This window comes from Musca domestica, unplaced genomic scaffold (assembly GCF_030504385.1).
Source record: "Musca domestica strain aabys unplaced genomic scaffold, Musca_domestica.polishedcontigs.V.1.1 223, whole genome shotgun sequence".
NCBI lineage: Eukaryota > Metazoa > Arthropoda > Insecta > Diptera > Muscidae > Musca > Musca domestica.
The window spans coordinates 406,736-420,507 of NW_026712265.1; the positions used below are offsets into that span (position 1 = coordinate 406,736).

Here is a 13,772-nt window from a genome sequence, read left to right on the forward strand (position 1 = left end):
GAAGTTTGAAAGTGGATCAAAATTTCTAAATTTCTAAAATTATTTTTTGAAGACCTCCAATGATCTCATTGCCTTAAAATTTTTGAGCTATTTTAACGTAGATTGAAAAAAAAAATCAAGGATCTGCAAGGGTCCCTGGTTCTTTTAATCAAAACGATATTTTTTTATCGTGAACCTCTGAAACTGAAGATAATGTGTCCAAAGACTTTTATTGTTTTGTTTTTTTTTTTTTTAAACATTTTGCCATATCTGAATTTTTTGTTAGATAAAAGTTTAATTTTTTAATTGTGGCATTTCCAAATACGCGGATTCTAAAATTTTATCCATGAATCCTTTAAAACTATTATTTTTAATATAAAAGTGTCTAAGCGTGGCTATAAAAATATATTATATCTAAAATGTTTCTTGAATTTTTTCTAACATATTCAAATCAAGGATTTTTAGGAAATATCCACACCTTTGTCCAGGAACATCAACGTGGATTTTTTAAATAAAAGTTTAAAGGTCCTTTGATTCATACAATTGTATAGAAGTATTTTTCAAAGGACCTTACAAGAGTGGATTTTTTAATTTTTGTTAAAAACTCTTATAAGGATCTTTAAAATGTGTATTTTTTTAGAATTGCATTTTTGCAAGTCCTTTGTAAAAGATTTTTTTGCAGGTGTAGACTTCTGGAAATCAAAAAAGGGTCTCTTAAATGCATTTTTGTTCAGAAAATATTATTAATTTTTTTTAATATTATTTTTCGAAAGCAGATTTTATAAAAATATTTTTTCATGGACCAAGGGTGTATTTCTTCAAACAAAATTTTTGCGAGAAACTTTTATGGACTATTTTTTCTTGGAATATTTTTTCAAGGACTTATTGGAATATAAATCATTATTTAAAGATATCCAATCCATTCTCAAAATTTTTGTCATGATAAATATCATTTCATATCAAACTTCCTCCCCAAGGGGGAAAAAAAGGAAAACAAACGTGAAAAACTTTAGTGATTTATTTTCACTTTCATCACCAGCGAGACTAGGGCGATACAAAAGAATTGAAAAACTTGTTGTTCCAGTTTTCAAACTTCAAACGAGATTTGCATAAAATATTCTCTGCAAAACGATATTTACTAACTGACTGCAGCAAATGAATATTTACACAAACTATTTTACAGCTGCTGCTGTTGCAGCATTTCAAAGCAATGCGACACCTAACGATCCAAGAGATTAACGGTAAATGTGTGTGGGTATGATGTGTGGATGTATGAGTGTGTGTGTTTGATAGATAGAGAGATGTGTGATGTTTTTGGGGGCGTTGGAACTCCCTCAAATGAATTCAATTCAATTTGAAATTTCATTTAGAGGACCTTTGATGTCGGAGGATTTTTACATTTTACCCACACAACTGAAAACCGCAATCCAATATCGTTTGTGCAACATTTGCTCGAAGCGAACATTGTAGAGTTTTTCCGCTCACACACGTTTTCAAGTTGCTTATCGCAAGCACACAGGAATGAGCAAACACACGCGCACACACACACACGGTCGGATGCTCAGCGTGGCAAACAATCACAAAAAAGTGGATGCTAAAAGGATTGGTAACTGTTAATTTCAATAGACAATGTAACAATCTAACACAACCAAAACCTCACACGCACACACACACTCCCGCTCTCACACATATGCACTCTCAAACATCTATTGTTTGTTGACGTGTTGTGATGAGCATCTCTAATCCAGCTACGGTTATTCACATCATTCGACTATTATTCGCTCATTCCTCCGGGAATAATCGAAGTTTAAACGCCCTGTGGGGAGTCAGTCAATTGCCGCTCCTCTTTTCTCTTTCCTACCCACCTGCCTACCTGTTTGCCTGTGTTAAATGGTTGATGGTTACAGTATTTGAGCTCTGTGTTGTGGTTTAAAAGTATTTGGCTGATGGATAAACAAGTTTTACTAACAGAGAGGTTAAACTATTGGCAATGCCGAGGAGGGAAAGGTTCCAGAGGAAATTCCACATCCCAGGTTAATTATATTGGAATTCTTTCTATAGAGGTTAATTCTGAAAGATTATCAGGAAGAGTTTAAATACTGAATGAATTAAAAAAAATACTTCGAAAACAAAAAATATTTTTTAAAAAATCCACGTTTGTTAAGAACTTCAAAAAATAATTTTTAAAAAATCCACGTTTGTTAAGAACTTCAAAAAATATTTTTTAAAAAATCCACGTTTGTTAAAAACTTCAAAAAATATTTTTTAAAAAATCCAAGTTTGTTAAGAACTTCAAAAAATATTTTTTAAAAAATCCAAGTTTGTTAAGAACTTCAAAAAATATTTTTTAAAAAATCCACGTTTGTTAAGAACTTCAAAAATATTTTTTAAAAAATCCACGTTTGTTAAGAACTTCAAAAAATATTTTTTAAAAAATCCACGTTTGTTAAGAACTTCAAAAAATATTTTTTAAAAAATCCACGTTTGTTAAGAACTTCAAAAAATATTTTTTAAAAAATCCACGTTTGTTAAGAACTTCAAAAAATATTTTTTAAAAAATCCACGTTTAATGGTTACTTCAAAGAATATTTTTTAAAAAATCCACGTTTAATGGTTACTTCAAAGAATATTTTTTAAAAAATCCACGTTTAATGGTTACTTCAAAGAATATTTTTTAAAAAATCCACGTTTAATGGTTACTTCAAAAAATATTTTTTAAAAAATCCACGTTTAATGGTTACTTGAAAAAATATTTTTTAAAAAATCCACGTTTAATGGTTACTTCAAAAAATATTTCTTAAAAAATCCAAGTTTAATGGTTACTTCAAAAAATATTTTTTAAAAAAACCACGTTTGCTAAGTACTTCAAAAAATATTTTTAAAAAAAATCACGTTTGTAAAGAACTTCAAAAATTATTATTTAAAAAATCCACGTTTAATGGTTACTTCAAAAAATATTTTTTAAAAAAACCACGTTTGCTAAGTACTTCAAAAAATATTTTTAAAAAAAATCACGTTTGTAAAGAACTTCAAAAATTATTTTTTAAAAAATCCACGTTTAATGGTTACTTCAAAAAATGTTTTTTAAAAAATCCACGTTTAATGGTTACTTCAAAAAATATTTTTTAAAAAATCCAGGTTTAATGGTTACTTCAAAAAATATTTTTTAAAAAATCCACGTTTAATGGTTACTTCAAAAAATATGTTTTAAAAAAATCCACGTTTGCTAAGAACTTCAGAAAATATTTTTTAAAAAATCCACGTTTAATGGTTACTTCAAAAAATATTTTTAAAAAAATCCACGTTTAATGGTTACTTCAAAAAATATTTTTAAAAAATCCACGTTTAATGGTTACTTCAAAAAATATTTTTTAAAAAAATCCACGTTTAATGGTTACTTCAAAAAATATTTTTTAAAAAAATCCACGTTTAATGGTTACTTCAAAAAATATTTTTAAAAAAATCCACGTTTAATGGTTACTTCAAAAAATATTTTTTAAAAAAATCCACGTTTAATGGTTACTTCAAAAAATATTTTTTAAAAAAAAAACACGTTTAATGGTTACTTCAAAAAATATTTTTTAAAAAAATCCACGTTTGTTAAGAACTTCAAAATATATTTTTTTAAAAAATTCAAGTTTGTTAAGAACTTAAAATAATATTTTTTAAAAAAGCCACGTTAGTTAAGAACTTAAAAAAATATATTTTTTTAATGCACTTTTGCTTAGAATTTAAAAAAATATTTTTTAAAAAATCCACGTTTGATGGTTACTTCAAAAAATATTTTTTTTTAAAAAATCCACGTTTAATGGTTACTTCAAAAAATATTTTTTAAAAAATCCACGTTTGTTGTTGACTTCAAAAAATATTTTTTAAAAAATCCACGTTTGTTGTTGACTTCAATTTTTTTTTAATCCACGTTTTTCTGGAACTTCAAAAAATATTTTTTAAAAAATCCATATTTTATTGGATATCTGAATTTTTTTTTTCACAATCTACAAATCTCCTTTTAATCGAATAAAATGTCAGATATATGCCCCTAAAATACTCCCTCCATCCGTGAAGTCATTCACCTCTGTTTCATATCTTCCTTGAACTGGATAATCTCTCTCGCTGTTAAAGCTCTCGTAGTAACTGCTGCTTTTGACTTTCAATTTATGATAACACCTGCATGCATCTTTAAGATCACACACTCAAACACACACACACATCTTAACATTTTCCCACACAAATGTAAATTTTTGTATTTACCTGGTGGCCATTCATGGTGGTTATGTTATCCACCCCCTCACCCTCCCTCCACTTCGCTCTCTAGAATTTACACAACACACTTGTCTATTTACATAAGATACACGCCACGCCACGCTGTAAAATTGAGGCAACCCAGAGAAAATTCAGAACAACCATCACCCCGCGGCCAAAGTGAAACAAACATAGCTGGCTCAGCCAACTGACGATGAGATGATACCATGCTCCAGATAATGTTCTACACATGCCGACATACATACAGACACACACTCGCTCATACATACACACACACACATATAAGAGTTGCTACATGGCCAGAAGTGTTTTATATGTTAATGTAATATTTACATTGACCGCTTTATGGTCTAAAAGTGAATGAATAATGATGAAGTAAAACAACTCAAAGTTGGCCAAGACAAGAAAAAGGAAAAAAAAACAAAACAGAGTCAAAAAATGTTAAATGGATGAGGACGGAATTTTGATGTATTTAAGAGTTTTTACGGCAGTAAAATATTAAGAAATTTTGTTTGTACCGTGGAGCGTATAAGTGTTGGAAATAGTCATACGCACTGTAAAACTTCAAAGGAAAATGCATTTTAATACGAAAATCCGCGATTATTGGGTCCGTGAAATAAAAATTGTATGTCCCAAGGGTGGCATCGGTGGTACTATTTCTTAGCATCAATTTTCGACTTATCTGCTATTGCTGCTGTTGTTGCGGCTGCTGGATCCGTGTTGATGCCATTGATGATTTGGAAATGTTCAATCTTACATCTGGTTGTATTGGTCGGCTATCCAGTTATCTCGACGTCCTACTTCCCAGACAGTATGGTCTTCTAGACTGCATGCGTCCAAGTTTGCTGCTTACTACAAAAAATGTTTTAAAAAATTCACGTTTGTTCAGAACTTCAAAATATATTTTTTAAAACAACTACGTCCAGTTAGAACTTCGAAAAATATTTTTAAAAAAATCTACCTTTATTTAGAACTTTGAAAACATTTTTAAAAAAATCCACATCTACTTAGAACTTCAAAAAAATATTTTTTAAAACAACTACGTCTAGTTAGGACTCCGAAAAATATTTTTAAAAAAATCTACGTCTATTCAGAACTTTGAAAAATATTTTTAAAAAAATGCACGTTTGTTCAGAACTTCAAAAAATATTTTTTAAAAAAATCTACGTCTATTTAGAACTTTGAAAAATTTTTTTAAAATAATCCACTTTGTTCACAACTTGAATAAATATTTTTAGAAAATCTAAATCTGTTGAGATTTTCAAAAAATATATTTTTTGAATAATCCACATTTGTTGAGAGCTTCGATATTTAAAAAAATCCACGTTTCCTTAGACCTTCAAAAATATTTAAAAAACAATCCACGTTGTTAAGAATTTCAAGAAAATATTTTTTAAAAACATTCACGTTTGTTCACAACTTGAATAAATATTTTTTAAAAAATCTACATTTGTAAGAGCTTCAAAAAATATTTTTTAAAAAATCCACATTTGTTGAGAGCTTCAAAAATATTAAAAAAAACAATGCAAGTTTGTTAAGAATTTCAGAAAATATTTTTAAAAAAATCCACGTTTGTTAAGAATTTCAAGAAAATATTAAAAAAATCCACGTTTGTTAAGAATTTCAAGAAAATATTAAAAAAATCCATGTTTGTAAAGAATTTCAAGAAAATATTTAAAAAAAAATCCACATTTGTTAAGAATTTCAAGAAAATATTTTTAAAAAAATCCACGTTTGTTAAGAATTTCAAGAAAATATTTTTAAAAAAATCCACGTTTGTTAAGAATTTCAAGAAAATATTTTTAAAAAAATCCACGTTTGTTAAGAATTTCAAGAAAATATTTTTAAAACAATCCACGTTTGTTCAGAATTTCAAAAAAATATTTTTAAAAAAATCCACGTTTGTTAAGAATTTCAAGAAAATATTTTTAAAAAAATCCACGTTTGTTAAGAATTTCAAGAAAATATTTAAAAAAAAACCACGTTTGTTAAGAATTTCAAGAAAATATTTTTAAAACAATCCACGTTTGTTCAGAATTTCAAAAAAAATATTTTTAAAAAATCCACGTTTGTTAAGAATTTAAGAGAATATTTTTTAAAAAACCATATTTGTTAAGAATTAAGGAAAATATTTTTTTTAAATTCACGTTTGTGAAGAATTCAAAAAATTCAATTTTTAAAAAATCCACGTTTATTAAGAATTCCAAAAAAATATTTTTAAATATTTGGAAGTTCGAAAATTATTTTTTTAAAACACCACGTCTATTTAGAACTTCGATAAATATTTTTTTAAAAGCCACGTCTATTAAGAAATGCAAAAAATAGTTTTTAAAAAATCTACGTCTATTTGGAAGTTCGAAAAATATTTTTTAAAGAATCCACGTCTATTTAGAACTTCAAAAAATATTTTTTAAAACATCCACGTCTATTTAGAACTTCAAAAAATATTTTTTAAAAAATTCACATTTGTTGAGAGCTTCAAAAATATTTAAAAAGTCCACGTTTCCTTAGACCTTCAAAATATTAAAAAAAAACTTAAAAAACTTGGATTTTTTTAAAAAATATTTTCTTGAAATTCTTAATAAACATGGAAAAATCCACGTTTTTTAAGAATTTCAGAAACTCGCATTTTTTTAAAGAATTAACAAAAATATTTTTTAAAAAATCCAGATTTGTTAAGAATTTAAAAAATATATTTTTATAAAAAATCCACGTTTGTTAAGAATTAACAAAAATATTTTTTAAAAAATTCACGTTTGTTGAGCATTTAAAAAAATATTTTCTAAAATAATCCATGTTTATTAAGAATTTCAAAAAATATTATTTTAAAAGTACTCTCTTATGTTCTTCAAAATACCCAAACTTCCATTAAAATACTATTTTGTACCACTGAACGTATGAGTGTTGCCAGTATTCATACGCACCCCTGTCTCGCTTTTATGTTTTGCCATTTTTCGATCAAAAATCACATGAAATTGTTTTGTTTTATTTGAATAACAATTATTTTCACCAGAATGTATGTGCTCGGCTTACAAAATGCATTTTGAAACGAGCAAACATAACACTCTCAAGGGGTTGTTTCTTCATCGAAATAAAGCTTACCTTTAATGTAAATACGAAAAAATCAAAAATCCATAAATATACCTCTCAGAAATCCATTAAAGCCAAGTGCTTGGAAAATAGAAGATTTTTTTTTCCATATTTTTATTCTTAGAATGAACTGAAAAAAAAAAAAAAAAACAAAATCAAAATCATAAACTGTTAATGGCATCGAGAAAAAAAAGGCAAAACAAGAAAAAGCCAGGAGATAAGGTGGTCGAAATGGTTATGGAAATGCAAAGCAAAACTGATTTGAAGTATCCTCTCAGCGACCATAGCCTTGAATGTGAACATCCTCATCGGCATCATCAGCAGTTGGATTTTCTGTTTGAAAAAAAAAAAAAAAAAAAAAAAAAAAACTAAGTCAGGGTAAAAAATGTGTGTGTTGGGCCTCAGTATTCTATGTTGGCTGTAGGTTGGCCGATAAAAGCTTCAAGAGTTTGGAGAGGTATTTTGATTCGTTTTTTTTTCTCCCTCTTCTGCTCGCAATTATGGATTTATTATAATGAAGTTTAAATATTTGCCAACAGTAAACATTGTTTGAACGGAACGGAAACATAAAAAAAGATGTGAAGGAGCCGTTCATGGCTGCGTATACGTGTTGAGAGCAATTATACGCACTAATGGCCTTTAAATGTTTGAATTGGAAATCAATGTCGAGAAGTATCTATGTTGGATATCAAGGCAAGTGGAATGAGCATTTTTTTTATACACGAAAAAAAATTATTAAAAATATGAAAAAAGTATTTTTAAATACCCCCCTTTATCTGTCCCCAATGGCCACGTGTCATAACTCACTTTGACATTTCAATCACCAATATTAATGTATTTGTTTTATGCTTTCGAAAATTTCCCCAAATGCTGGTCCCTCATCAGCTCTAAGGGATCGTATGCAAATGACAAGTAACAAATTTCCAAATGTCTCTTTTTCTCCCAACAGACGAACACAAACAAATTAAAAAACATTTTCTTTTTTTTGGCAAAAGGACTCTCTGGGGGTAAACAATTCGAGATGGAAAACAAAAGGACATCCTTTCGACAGTTTGCTTAATTATTTTAGTATTTACATGAGTAAATATTTTTCGGAGTCTTTTTTGTGACACCGAAAAAAACCTGTCTAAATAAATCAACATGTAATTAAATTGTCGTTTATTGGAAAAACAGGAAATAAGTAATGAAAGGTCGGGAGAAAATTAATTTAAGGAAAAAAATATTTTTTTATTAAAGACAATTCTGGATTGGATTAAAAAAAAAACTAGCCCTGAAAAACGTGGATTTTTTAAAAAATATTTTTTGAAGTAACAGTTAAACGTGGATTTTTAAAAAATATTTTTTGAAGTTTTTAGCAAACGTGGATTTTTTAAAAAAATATTTTTTGAAGTAACCACTAAATGTAGTTTTTTTAAAAAAATATTTTTGAAGTCATTAAAAAAAAAAACGTGCATTCCTAAAAAAATATTTTTTGAAGTCAACAAAAAACGTCAATTTTTTAAAAAAAATATTTTTTGAAGAAATCAATAAAGGTGGATTTTTTAAAAATATTTTTTGAAGTAACCACTAAACGTGGACTTTTTAAAAAATATTTTTTCAATAAAACAACAAACGTGGATTTTTTAAAAATATTTTTTTTCAATAAAACAACAAACGTGGATTTTTTAAAAAATATTTTTTCAATAGAACAACAAACGTGGATTTTTTAAAAAATATTTTTTGAAGTAACAACTAAACGTGGGTTTTTTAAAAAATATTTTTTGAAGTAACAACTAAACGTGGGTTTTTTAAAAAATATTTTTTGAAGTTCTTAGCAAACGTGGATTTTTTAAAAAATATTTTTTGAAGTAACCACTAAACGTGGATTTTTTAAAAAATATTTTTTGAAGTAACCACTAAACGTGGATTTTTTAAAAAATATTTTTTGAAGTAACCACTAAACGTGGATTTTTTAAAAAATATGTTTTGAAGTAACCAACAAACATGGATTTTTTAAAAAATATTTTCCGAAGTAACAAACGAACGTGGATTTTTTAAAAAATATTTTCCGAAGTAACAAACAAACGTGGATTTTTTAAAAAATATTTTTTGAAGTCAACAACAAACGTGGATTTTTTAAAAAATATTTTTTGAAGTCAACAACAAACGTGGATTTTTTAAAAAATATTTTTTCAATAAAACAACAAACGTGGATTTTTTAAAAAATATTTTTTCAATAAAACAACAAACGTGGATTTTTTAAAAAATATTTTTTCAATAAAACAACAAACGTGGATTTTTTAAAAAATATTTTTTGAAGTAACCACTAAACGTGGATTTTTTAAAAAATATTTTTTGAAGTAACCACTAAACGTGGATTTTTTAAAAAATATTTTTTGAAGTAACCACTAAACGTGGATTTTTTAAAAAATATTTTTGAAGTAACCACTAAACGTGGATTTTTTAAAGAATATTTTTTGAAGTAACCACTAAACGTGGATTTTTAAAAAAATATTTTTTGAGGTAACCACTTAACGTGGATTTTTAAAAAAATATTTTTTGAAGTAACCACTAAACGTGGATTTTTAAAAAAATATTTTTTGAAGTAACCACTAAACGTGGATTTTTTAAAAAATATTTTTTGAAGTAACCACTAAACGTGGATTTTTTAAAAAATATTTTTTGAAGTAACCACTAAACGTGGATTTTTTAAAGAATATTTTTTGAAGTAACCACTAAACGTGGATTTTTAAAAAAATATTTTTTGAGGTAACCACTTAACGTGGATTTTTAAAAAAATATTTTTTGAAGTAACCACTAAACGTGGATTTTTAAAAAAATATTTTTTGAAGTAACCACTAAACGTGGATTTTTTAAAAAATATTTTTTGAAGTAACCTCTAAATGAGGATTTTTTAAAAAATATTTTTTGAAGTAACCTCTAAATGAAGATTTTTTAAAAAATATTTTTTGAAGTAACCTCTAAATGAGGATTTTTTAAAAAATATTTTTTGAAGTATCCACTAAACGTGGATTTTTTAAAAAAATATTTTTTGAAGTATCCACTAAACGTGGATTTTTTAAAAAATATTTTTTGAAATAACCACTGAACGTGGATTTTTTAAAAAATATTTTTTGAAATAACCACTAAACGTGGATTTTTTAAAAAAATATTTTTTGAAATAACCACTAAACGTGGATTTTTTAAAAAATATTTTTTGATATAACCACTGAACGTGGATTTTTTTAAAAATATTTTTTGAAAAAACCACTGAACGTGGATTTTTTAAAAAATATTTGTTGAAATAACCACTAAACGTGGATTTTTTAAAAAAATATTTTTGAAGAAACTGTTATCCTTTACAAACTTGTTTTGTTGCCTAATTTTAGGCTTTAACATCGAAAAAGTGTTAATTTCAATGTGTTCATTAAGCACCTTATTCTCGTCCATTTAAACCTTATCCCCAATATTGCTCTCTTTAGACCATGTTTAAAATTTCCAAGGTTCCCTGCGTCATTTTTCTTTCCCATCACGTATTTAATCACTTTACCACGGTATACAACAACAGCAAAAAAAAGTTCTGTGCATTTTACCTTTGGCCTCTGAACAAAATCCCCATATCCCCCTTAAATATCCTGTCCTCCAGCTTTTGCTCGCATTGGAAAATGTGAAAATCATTAAGTTTTAAAGCAACTTTTAATACATTGTATCTGTTCATGGATCATTAACTTCATTTCATGCTTATCCATATAAAAATGTCCCCTTCGCTGCTGTCAGTTCACCTCTGAAGTTGACGGAAAATCGCAGAAAATATATGTGTGTGTGTGTGTGCGTGTATTGTGTTGCAGAAAACAACAGCAATATTAAAACAAAAAACCAAATGAACGATTAATCAAAAGTCGTGGCAGCCGTTTCGCTGTCACGTCTCAGCCAGCTCTAAGGGGAGATTGGGAATCGCCTGTCTACCCGCCTGCCTGTCTGAAACTGAAAACCAAAATATATGTACGCGCGACACATGTTTTGACTTTGTACATGTTATGGCTTGGCAATTTTTCCCCAAGACCCTCTCTCCCTCCCCCTACGTTAGGTGTCTCGAAGCCTATGCGAATTCAGGATCCCTGAGAAAAAGGAAGGTGATGAATTTGCGTCTTTTCTTGTCCCCCAAACAGAAAGAGGGAGGTTCTTAATGCTCCCCAAAATGCTATTGAAAAACAATTTGAAAGCATAAACTTTCTTTTCGGGGGGAGGATAAAAGGAATCAGATATTTTCCACATGTGTTTGTATGTGTGAGTGAGTGTGTGTGCGAAAAATGTTACATTTGCAAAATATATGAATGAATATTGTTCGCATTATTCCTAACGATTATTCAATTATATTCCTAATATCCATTGATAAATTCAATTTCGAAAATCCCACAAAATTTCCATTTAAATTAAACGGAGGAAATGAGTTTCTTTGAAGCTATGTATTTCGGAGGGCCTTATCTCCATGGAATACTTACAAGAAAAAATATTAACTAAAAGGGAAAAATGTCTTGAAAAGAAAAACGAAATTGAAAAGAAATGAGGGAAAAAATTCTTTCGAGAATATAAAATTAACAATTGACTCCTAAAAGTATGCTTTATTTTTTGAAGTGTACAAATTTATAAAAATATGAGTCTCTTAATGCACAAAAATATTTTTTCTAAAACTCAAATTGATATTTTTGAGAAAATTTTGGAAAAAAAAATTGGCTCCTAAAAGTATGCAACACCTGCCTAACGCTAAATCAAGCAAATATTACAAAACGTAAAAGAAAAAAGAAACAAAATTGAAAAGAAATTTGGGAAAAAAATTCTTCCTAGAGGGAATTTGCGACTTAAAATTTTTTTAGAAAATATATAATTAACATATGATCCCTAAAAGTATGCTTTATTTTTTTTGAAGTGTACAATTTTTTATAAAAATTAGTCTCTTAATGCACAATAATATATATTTCTGAGAAAATTTTGGAAAAAAAATAATATGGCTCCTAAAAGTATGCAACACCTGCCTAACGCTAAATCAAGGAAATATTACAAAACGTAAAAGAAAAGAAAAACAAAATTGAAAAGATAAGGGGGAACAATCTTTCTAGAAGGTAATATGCCACTTAAATAATTTTTAGAAAATATGTTATTAACATTCGACCCCTAAAAGTATGCTTTATTTTTTGAAATGTACAATTTTTCATAAAAATGAGTCTCTTGTTGCACAAAAAATTTTTTTCTAAAACTCAAATTTATGCTTTTGGGAAAATTTAGGAAAAAATTAATATGGCTCCTAAAAGTATGCAACAACTGCTTAATGCTTAATAACGTGAAAACTTTAGCAAATTTTACAAAACGTAAAACTTTTATTAAAAGTCCTTTTTAAATTATTTTTGGAACACTTCTTGAAATTTTGTTCCGCCAATTTGGTGATGATTTGACTGCAACTTCCAATATTGCCTTAAGGTATCTGAAACCAGTAAAGAAAGTCTTATGATAACCTACACCACTTTGCCAATTTAGTAGAGCTCCGCATAACAATTAAAAGTTATTATGGATCTGCACCAAATTTGACATACTAGCTTCTCGACTCAATTCGGTCGCATGTGCCAAATTCCACCCCATTTGGACAAATATTAGACGTTTGGTGGACAATCAAAAGTAAATCGGACGAAGTTATATATGGGAGCTATATCCAAATCTGAACCGATCTCGATAAAATTTAGCTAATGTATTTCTGAGCTGTATTTCATATATTTCCCCAAATATTGTTGTTACAGAGTGCATATTACGGCCGCGGAGGACAAAAATAACAAATCGGATAAACAATATATATGTGGGAGCTATAGCTATATCTGAACCGATCTTCACCAAATTTGGCATACTAGCTTCTAGACTCAATTCGGTCGTATGTGCCGAATTCCATCCCATTTGGGCAAATATTAGACGTTTGGTGCACAATTCAAGGTAAATCGGGCGAAGTTATATATGGGAGCTATATCCAAATCTGAACCGATCTCGATAAAATTTGGCAAATATATTTCTGAGCTGTATTTGATATATTTCCCTGAATATCGTTGTTACGGAGTGCATATTACGGCTGCGGAGGACAAAAATAACAAATCGGATAAACAATATATATGTGGTAGCTATAGCTATATCTGAACCGAACTTCACCAAATTTGACATACTGGCTTCTAGACTCAATTCGGTCGTGAGTGCCAAATTCCATCCCATTTGGACAAATATTAGACGTTTGGTGCACAATCCAAGGTAAATCGGACGAAGTTATGTATGGGAGGTATATCCAAATCTAAACCGATCTCGATAAAATTTAGCCAATATATTTCTGAGCTGTATTTGATAAATTTTCCCAAATATTGTTATTACAGAGTGCATATTACGGCGGCGGAGGACTAAAATAACAACTCGGATGGAAAATATACATGGGA

General features: G+C 28.0%; 1 protein-coding gene across 1 annotated transcript in view; it reads left to right on the forward strand.

Annotated features, from left to right (window-relative positions):
• Positions 1–13,772, forward strand: part of LOC101892688 (uncharacterized) — a 253,907-nt gene that overhangs the window by 71,955 nt on the left and 168,180 nt on the right. The gene's annotated exons all lie outside the window — the stretch shown is intronic.